At 34.4% G+C, this 10,143-nt stretch overlaps 1 long non-coding RNA gene across 1 annotated transcript; it reads left to right on the forward strand.

Moving 5' to 3' along the window:
- The first annotated feature begins 2,075 nt into the window (after nucleotides 1-2,075).
- Nucleotides 2,076-5,681, forward strand: LOC136229261 (uncharacterized). Its single transcript, XR_010689026.1, has 3 exons — nucleotides 2,076-2,148; nucleotides 3,848-3,994; nucleotides 5,635-5,681. It is a non-coding gene; the product is annotated as an uncharacterized lncRNA (long non-coding RNA).
- Nucleotides 5,682-10,143: the final 4,462 nt, after the last annotated feature.

Consider the following 10,143-nt stretch of genomic DNA (forward strand, 5'->3'; position numbering starts at 1 on the left):
GACGGGTTTTAGCATTATTTAGTTAATAAGCGAGCATTTCTCGCATTTAAATGCTTTTGTGTGAGTTAGCTAGGAATTGGAAACGTTTTATTTATTTTTCGTTGTTTAGGCCCGTTTTATGACCAATTTAGGCAATTACGGCCAAAATAGCATGCATAGTATAATTCCGTTATCTTTTGAAGCTAATTGGTCCGCCAAAAGTATCACCAAACGAAGCGTTTGCTCAAAATAAGCGATTGGCGGGTCAATTTAGCCCTTGGACTAATGTTGTTTGGAGTTTATGTGCGTGTGCAGGTTAAAACATGATCAATTTCAGGCAAAAATCGTGTCTCGGGGACCCCGGCAGTCGCTCGGCGAATTGAGCATCGGCGCGCAGCCCGGGCGCTGCTCGGCGAGCAGCCCAGGCACCGTCCAGGCACTGCCCAGGCACTGTGCCTGCTCGCCGAGCAGGGCGCTGCTCATCGCGAGTAGCGCCTGCTCGCCGAGCAGCTCGCCCTGCTCGGCGAGCAGACCTGCGGGAATTGGTTAAAAAGACCAATTCCGCCCCCACGAAGCCACGATGGACCCCACGACTTCCTACATCAATAAGGACACGAAAATAGGTCAAAAAGAGGGCCGAGCCACGCCTATAAATAGAGTTTTTCCAATGTAAATTAGAGATCTTTCGTTTTTATAAATTATTTTAGCTTTCCCCTTGTAATTCCTCTCCATCTTCTCCATATCTTCTTCAACCTCCATTGAAGCTCCTTCAAAGCTTTTCCTCGAGGAATTATCAAGGTCCGTCCTTAAGATTAAGTCGCCGGCTGCAGAGTAAACAGGTTCCCTGAAAGGGATTCTTGTATCTCCTTTTATCTTTCCTTGTTTGTACTCTTTGATACAGTTGCCGAACTTGACTTATTGTATCTTGTGACAATTATCTTCGCCTTTAATAATAAATTAGCTCTTGTTTTGTTCTATGATTATTTGTTTAATCTCTGTCTTACGCTTTATTCAATTGGTTTAACTCATTCAAAAGCCCCAAAATCTAGTAGGCACATATTGCGAGCTGAATCTGACCTAGTCAGAGCCTAGGAGATTGACGACCTCTTAGTTGATTAAGCGCCAATTTACTGAGCCTTAGACCTAGTTTCGGCCTTAGGGAATCACGCGCTAGGAACCTCAGGAGGGTAAGTAGGGTTAATCGCCTTGAATACAAGTGACTCAGATTAGGTTTTTATTCAATAGACTTGATAATCTATCTTCATTATTATCGTTCATACCATGTTCCTTCGGATAATTTCATTAATGAAAGATCAATTAGGGGTAGAGTAAATTAGTTAGGCGTAGAATAACTTAGTTAGAATTAGATAACTTAGCTAGGATTAGTATAATTCAACCTAGGAGTAGATTAGTTTAAACAAACCAACTCAAAACCCCCTAAGCCTAGATAACATCCGAGATCGAGTAGCTCGGTACTTGCAGAAATAAATCCTGTGGACGATAACCTGGACTTAGACCAGAAATTTATTACTTGATAACGACGTGGTACACTTATCCCTTAGTGAGTCTTCACCGAGGACGCATCAACTTACCTCTCTTTTTATGTTGTTTTTATATCCTTGTATATCTAGTTCCTATATTATCTAGTTTTATATTGTTTATTCTATGGATGAGGTACCAAAATAGGCTTCTGGTATTTGGGTAAGTATCAATTTAGGCTCAATGTATAAAAATAGCTCAAATATAGGCTTAACGTGTAAAAAAGTTACCAATTTAGGCATCGATAACATAACTTAACGAAGTAATAGGAATGACATGTCCAATCTGTTCTCGAGGTCTAAATTGATACCTTTTTTAAACGTTAAGCCTATATCGGTACTATTTTGTACATTGAGCCTATATTTGTGCTATTTTGTATATGGACATGGGCAATTTTTTTTATCAATTTTGGTTGATACCAAATCATACATTTTCTTTTACTTTCTCCCTTCTAATTTGGATTATTTCTCTTCTGCTAGCAGTTAAAGTTAATGGGGTTGTTCTGCAACTATGAAGTTTCAAATTTACTGAACTTTGAGATGCTGATAACCAGACTCCTTTCTTCACCTCAACATAAATCGACTGGCAGTGGGGATTTTAGAATCAGACATAGTTGAAATAAGCACAGAGGTACCATAACTTATACTTCCTTTTAAGTTATCTTTTAATTGATAGAGTTTTGTTTGTGAATTTAAACTTTATATGAGAATTGGTATCAATGATTGAAATGTTAGAGAGCAATTGTTAAGAAAAATGAAATTTTGGGAATTGCCTAATCCAGTTTCAACAAGTACAGAATTTTGGTATTAATTTTTGTAAATCTCATTTAAGCGAGGGCTGAAACGTTTGCTGCTCATATTAAGTACACACATTCAAAGGCTTAGTAAGTAATCTTTGATAGTAAAATCATCTAAGTATGGTCTTGACAATATTCCTGAAATAGTGTTGTGAATATTAACAGTATTGTGTTGGATATATACATATATACTCTATTAATTGCATCTTACACCTCATTTATCATATGGATTGGAATCCTCTCTCTCATAGCAGTAAAACATGAGATAATCTATTTTAGCAATCTAAGCTATTGATTAACTTTTAATGGATTGGATAGTTAAAACAAATATCAGTCCTCATTTTCCAGTTCCTCCTAAATAGTGGAGTCTTAGCTGTTTGCACATCCTTCTTGTTCGGTGAACCTGCTAAGAGATTATGTTCCCAAGTATTGCAGCAACTGATAGCTGCACTCCTAGAATTCATGGCTATTTGTAAGCGTGTTATTCGTGTACACTTTAGACTGATCCGAGAACAAGATCAGGATTTCCACATGCAACTTGTGAACGACTTTCAGTCACTTACAGCAGAATTATCTCATTATATCCCAGCAATTCTTTCTGAGCTCTAATGATTATGTGTTTGTAGTTTGTTATGTATCATGTTTGTCATTTCTGATATTTCTTCTTCAAGCATGTGCAAATATTTCTTGGTTTATATATGCAATCAAATCTGAAAATTCAAATTACAAAATCTCTGAATTCAACTGCATAAATAATCACGTAACAGAAATATAATGATTTCTTCTGCACTACATGAATTTAATTGTTTTCGATTGTTAGATGATTCGAGTATGAATAAAAATTGCGGTTATTTTGGGTTTATTTCTTTCCATAAGTTTCTCCATGTTAAGCTTTGATAATTGATTTGTATTGTCTATTTGGGTAATTTTTTTGAAGCATCTATTGGGTAATTGATTAGGCTAATTTGGTAATGGGTTTATAATGTAATTGTATGCTTCCATTTGTGCATGTAGAACTTCTCATATAGTTGACAAGCTAAAAAAGTTAGAAGAGAAGGATTTTTATGCTGATATGAGAAATCTAGGATAGTTTTATCAAAATTGTGATGAACTTACCTCTCTTTTTATGCTGTTTTTATATCCTTGTATATTCAGTTCCTATATTATCTAGTTTATTATTGTTTTTTCTAGGGATAAGATACTAAAATTGGCCTCTAGCATTTGGGAAAGTATGAATTTAGGCTCCATGTATAAAAATAGCACCAATATAAGCTTAACGTGTAAAAAAGTTACCAATTTAAGCATCGATAACATAACTTAACGGAGTGACATGTCCAATCTGTTCTCGAGGTCTAAATTGATACCTTTTTTAAACGTTAAGCCTATATCGGTACTATTTTGTACATTAAGCCTATATTTGTGCTATTTTGTATACGGGCAGGGGCAATTTTTATCAATTTTGGTTGATACCAAATCATACATTTTCTTTTACTTTCTCCCTTCTAATTTGGATTATTTCTCTTCTGCTAGCAGTTAAAGTTAATGGGGTTGTTCTGCAATTATGAAGTTTTAAATTCACTGAACTTGAGATGCTGATAACTAGACTCCTTTCTTCATCTCAACATAAATCGGCTGTCAGTGGGGATTTTAGAATCAGACATAGTTGAATTAAGCACAGAGGTACCATAACTTATACTTCCTTTTAAGTTGCCTTTTAATTGATAGAGTTTTGTTTGTGAATTTAAACTTTATATGAGAATTGGTATCAATGATTGAAATGTTAGAGAGCAATTGTTAAGAAAAATGAAATTTTGGGAATTGCCTAATCGAGTTTCAACAAGTACAGAATTTTGGTATTAATTTTTGTAAATCAAGGGCTGAAACTATTGCTGCTCACATTAAGTACACACATTCAAAGGCTTAGTAAGTAATCTTTGATAGTAAAATCATCTAAATATGGTCTTGACAATATTCCTGAAATAGTGCTGTGAATATTAACAGTATTGTGTTGGATATATACACATATACTCTATTAATTGCATCTTACACCTCATTTATCATATGGATTGGAATCCTCTCTCCCATAGCAGTAAAACATGAGATAATCTGTTTTAGCAATCTAAGCTCTTGATTACCTTTTAATGGCTTGGATAGTTAAAATAAATATCAGTCCTCAATTTCCAGTTCAGGCTAAGACTCAATTTCCATGCCTTACTTTAAATCCTTTAGAAATCCTCAATAAAGTGGAGTGACATAGTTAGGGATCTAATATAATATTTGGCTTATGCATCGAGTGAACAACTTCAACTAATCCAAATTTAAAGCTATTTCCTCATTCAACTTTCTTAATCCAAATGTTTAATTATCCTAGAACAGCTCCAATTATTTTTTATGTATTTTTTCTACCAATTAAGTTCATACATGATATGCCATTGATGGATTATCTAAAAAGTAGTACTTAGAGAAATTAAATGTGTCAATCTCTATGATGGTTTGCAATATATTTTGCATACGAATTTAGTTAATGAATTCTGAAAAATGGAGCAATTTGAAAGACAAGAGTGGTGTTTTAATATGCAGGGGTGTCCAATATTCATTAATAATTAGAATTATGTGGTTTGTATGATCTCACGTAATTAGCCTGTGATTATATAAATGTTCGTTAATTAAGCAAAGATTAATTACACAATGTGCTCAATTATCAGTAATTAGAGTTAGAAGAGGATTTTCTCTAAAAAAACACAATCTCATATGTGTCTGATGTTCTTTGTAAAACATGAGTTTTACAGTATAGTTTAATTTGTCACTGAACTCCGTCACGTAAAAAGTTTGAAGTTATATGTTTTTAAGAGTCCGTGATCATCCATTTTTTGATATTCTGCCTCTCTTTTTCTTTTTTTCCTATAGTTTGATGATTTACATTACTATAGCACCGAAATTATAACAAATTTCATAGGATTTTGCACCATGATTTCTATTATACATGTATTGATGTTTAAACTCCTTGAATTGGTCACTGAAATTTCGTTTGCTGCAAAATATAAAAGGTGAGTATAGCCAATAGTCAGACACTTATACTTTTAAAGCAAGTAATTTTGAATTATCTTTTTAATGTTGCTGATGTTTTATTGAGAGAAGGTGGACAATGAGATTGGTTTTTCAAATTTGGTTTGTTTATTTTATTTTATAGGAGTAAGGAACATGCTAGTCAATTTCATGATCACTTCTTGAAAGATATATGTTAATCATGTTCATTTTATGTTATCATGACCCTATTCATATATTTGTTTATCCTCTTTTCTTTTCTTATTCTTATTTAGGAGGGAGTTTCATGATGACAGTGATGATCATTGAATGAAAGTGGAGTATAAAAGAAGGAATCCATGCTTGAGAGAATAGACCATTTTTTGTAGTTATCTAACTTGTGGTTATAATTTTTGTGAAATTCATACTCAAGCCTTTTGTAATCCTTGAAATTTTTGGACTATGTAATTAGATATGATGGTTTATGTAGATAAGAATATATATTAACTTGGTATTTAATTATGGATATCAATTAACATTCTATTTATGGTAATTATTGCATTCCATTTTAGTGTTGTCATGTATATATAGTTGTTAAGTTTTATTTTGCAACAACAATTCATTGCCAAACATCAGAATATATGGCAACAGTAAAACTTGTTAAAACATCGGAATATATAGCAATGCCAAATGAGTGTTGCTAACATCAAAATATATGGCAACGACAAAAATTGTTGCAAAACATTAAACAATATGGTAAAAATGGAAACGTATATAGCAATGCCATAAACTGTTGCAAAAACATCGTACTATTTGGCAACGACACCAGTTGTAGCTAAACCTTATATTTTTAGCAATGACATACACTGTTGCAAATCATCATAATATTTGGCAACGGCTTCAGTTGTAGCTAAATCGCATATTTATGGCCACGACATCCATGTTGCAAAATGTAAACATATATAGCAACGTCATACAATGTTGTAAAAGATAAATTTCATCTCCTCCTATACGCACCAAATTTGGCAACGCTAGTTTTTTCGCAACAAGGATGTTGTTGCCAAAAACCGTTATTTGGCAACGACAGATATGTCGTTGCGAAACCCTTTAGCAACGGATCTTCTCGTAACGAGCAATAGTCGTTGCCAAAGAGGGAAAATCGTTGCCAAAAATATTTTTAGCAACGACTTTTTACGTTGCTAAAAAGCGATTTTCTTGTAGTGGTACCACATCTAAATTAATCATTCGTGATATGAGTTCGGCTCAAGCAAAGCCTATTTTAACAGCCGTTAAAGAAAAGCATCCGGAAGACAACCCAACAATTAAACACGTCTACAACTATAGAGATAAGATGAGGAAGGATGGGTTCGAAGGTAGAGACTTGGCTAGTCAGTTCTATCATATTGCTCTCGAGAACAAGTATGCTCATTATACGCAAACTGAGGGTGATTCTAGCGTGATTACACATGTGTTTATGGCATATCCAGAATCAGTAGATTTATTCAGGACTTATCACTGGTACATCGGCATTGATTCAACGTACAAAACCAACAAGTACAAAATGCCATTTGTTGAAATTGTTGGGATGACGCCTTGCAATAACAATTTCAAGGTCGCATATGCCATCATTAAAGATGAGACTGAAGGAAGCTATCGTTGGGTCCTGCAGCGGCTGAGGGTTTTGATTGGGTTTGATCTCAACCCGACTGTTATCGTCAGTGATAGGGAGTTAGGGTTGTTGAAACCGATTCTGGAGGTTTTCCCACATATAGCACACTTGCAATGCACCTGGCATATAAACAAGGATGTAGAAGATCAAGCGTACAGAATTATGGGAGACAAATCAAGTGCCGGTAAATTCAAGAATGGAAAATGGAGAACATTAATTGAATCTTTATCCATTGCGGAGTACGAGGAAAATCTGGGCAAGATGAATGATTCGATGAGCAGGTACCAAACTCTTATCTCGTACGTTTCGGAGACGTGCTTGATGCATAAGGATAAGTTTGTTGTTGCTTGGACGAAAATTTTCATACATTTTGGCAACACAACCACTTGTCGTGTGGAGAGCGAACATGCGAGTCTAAAGCAATGGCTCAATACAGCCACATGATCGCTGGATACGGTATGGCAGAAGGTTCACAAGCAGATAGAAACCCACGCAACTAATATCAGGTATTTTCAATACGTTCTATTGGAAGATGTTTGTATTCTTATCATGTATTTGTAATCTCAATCAACTAATAGTACGTTTATCTTCTTATTAGGTACATGCTTGAGCAGTCCAGGTGTTGAGCGATTTCCGCAAGTGCACGGTTTCGCTTGTAGTAATAAAAATATCGATCCCACAGGGATACGTTTTTTAACGAAAAACTTATTTTTGAATTTATTAATTTCGAACTTGTTAGATTTACTATTAATTGTAAATGAAAAGTGAAATTTGTCTAATTGAATTTAGGAAAAAATAATTGTGTAACTGAGTTTATGGATTTTGAGTATTTGAAAATGCTGGAATAAGATTTTATATTTAGAATAAATCGATTGTTAGAAAGATCTTCTGATTTAGGGATGAATTTTACAAAACAGGAACATTTAGAACTTTTTAGAAAAACAATGAATGTATTCATTTGCATTAAGCAAAGAAAACAACTTAAACTTTGTATCAATTATGATGATGAAATAAATGACGGAACCTCTAATTAATTGGCTTTGAACGCGACAAAACCCTTTCGGGATAGTTGCCCTTACTCAAATTAAAACTCTTTCGAGATGATAATTTGCCTAAGTGTTCAACAAAGTTTCCTTGTAATGATTTTGAATTTAACTACGTATTAATGAAAACACCAGCCTCACTTCATTGGATTGGTTACCATAAGTGCTGCATAACGATTTGTCGAATAGAACGGACTTTATTAGATGAAAAATAAATTGATACAAGTTTACAGAGAACATGGAGCATCGAGTTCTTCGAGGGCGTGCAAGTGAACGGCTGATCAGTCCTTTCCTTGGGTTTCCTTAGAGGTTGTCAGGCTCAGGGGCGAACACTCTACTCAATCTTCTCGCTGTAACTTCGTAATAGGGATTCGGTCGGCCACTACCATGATGCAAACTAAAACTGGAACAATGCCTAAACGCTACTGCGTTGTAATTAAACTATAAACAATATGTGTACCTCATCTTGTTTTGTACAGAATCTAATTTCTAACTCTCGAATTGTTTTTACTTAGAACTTAGACATTAGTTCTACGCTCTGATTCTATATCTATATTACATAACATTACATATATATTAGTCCTCAACATCAACTCTTTATTTATAGATGTTGAAGGGTTGTGTTTGAAGTGATGTATCCTTTGTGAAAAATTGTATCCGTTGGTTAAGAGTCGTGTCCGTTGTGAAAGGACGTCTTTATCCACTCGAACGAACGCGTTTCTTGGATTTCAACATGTGTTAAATGCATTTGGCAGAATTTCTGCACTTACCGAGGATAGGAATCCTTGGCCGTGAATGGGGGAGCATTAAGTTGAACGTTGGACGAAGGGAGGAAATATGAACCACGCGTGTCGCGGCCGCGGGTGGGAGATTCGCTGTCGCGGCACGGTGAGTTTTCCATTTCTTTGCTTTCGTTCGTGTCCTCGACTTGGTGCTTTCGATTTACGTCGTCTTTGACTCCTTTTGTAGGGTTTTTCTTCTGTTTTAGATCCTTTTTCGTTCCTATTTGGATTTTACCAAATATTTAGGTACCTTGCAAGAAAGAAAGATATTTGAGAGTAAAAGTAATCTAAACAGATATAAACAACATAAATTTGTAATAAAAATGATGTAAATGTTAATGATATTTTAGGTATATTTTGGGCTTAACAAATCTCCACACTTAATCTTTTGCTAGTCCCGAGCAAAATTTCACTGAATTTATTCCTTAACTAATCTCTTTATGAAAATAAAACATATATCTTTGTGTTTACCTTTTAAATTAGTTAAGCCGAAAAGACTAACTTCACATGGCAAATTTATACGCAAAGTATCAAACTAACTTAGTATAAATACGATATATCATTCGTTTTGTATTTCAATGTTTAAATTGAAGTATTTGGGACGATGTAAGCACGCATGTTATTGAGTCTTTCATCTCAAGGCATTTCAAAGCACCAAATTTCCTTTCCCAAACTTGAATTATTATATATGAGTATTAAGTTTAATTTATTTGCTTAGTTACGCCCGTGATAAGGGTGGTCTCGACCGTAACTTTATATGCATTTGTTTGTGTTCGCTTAAGAGGTATCGACCATGCCATGGGTGGACGCAATCGTTACTTTAAACTTTAAACACGCTTAATTTTTCTAATTTTAAACGTTCCTTTCATACCTCGATTGTGATAAGGGTGGTCGCAACCGTGGCCAAAAGTATGCTTAACTTATTTATTTCTTCCCTTTCATACCTCGACTGTGATAAGGTTGGTCTCAATCGTGGCCAAAAGTTAAGAATACGATTTATTAGTTATAACTTGGGAAAAAGAAAATTAGCACATTCATCCTATATTGACTTAAAATTCAACATGTATTATGGCTATAGTTTCCTTAAAAACTTCAATTGGTGTTAATGTAAGACAAAATCAAAACCGAGCTAAAAATTGTTAGTTCAATTTAATGCCTATAGACCTAATTGAAAATTTAAAATAAGATTTATTGTATCATGGATTCCATGATATGAAATAGAGATTGAAAATAAAGAATTTATTACTTAAATACATTTACTCGAGACAATTTTTTACTTAAAATCGTGTCGAAGATTTGTGAAAATTTTTG

Source organism: Euphorbia lathyris, chromosome 5, assembly GCF_963576675.1.
Source record: "Euphorbia lathyris chromosome 5, ddEupLath1.1, whole genome shotgun sequence".
In the NCBI taxonomy this organism is placed as follows: domain Eukaryota; kingdom Viridiplantae; phylum Streptophyta; class Magnoliopsida; order Malpighiales; family Euphorbiaceae; genus Euphorbia; species Euphorbia lathyris.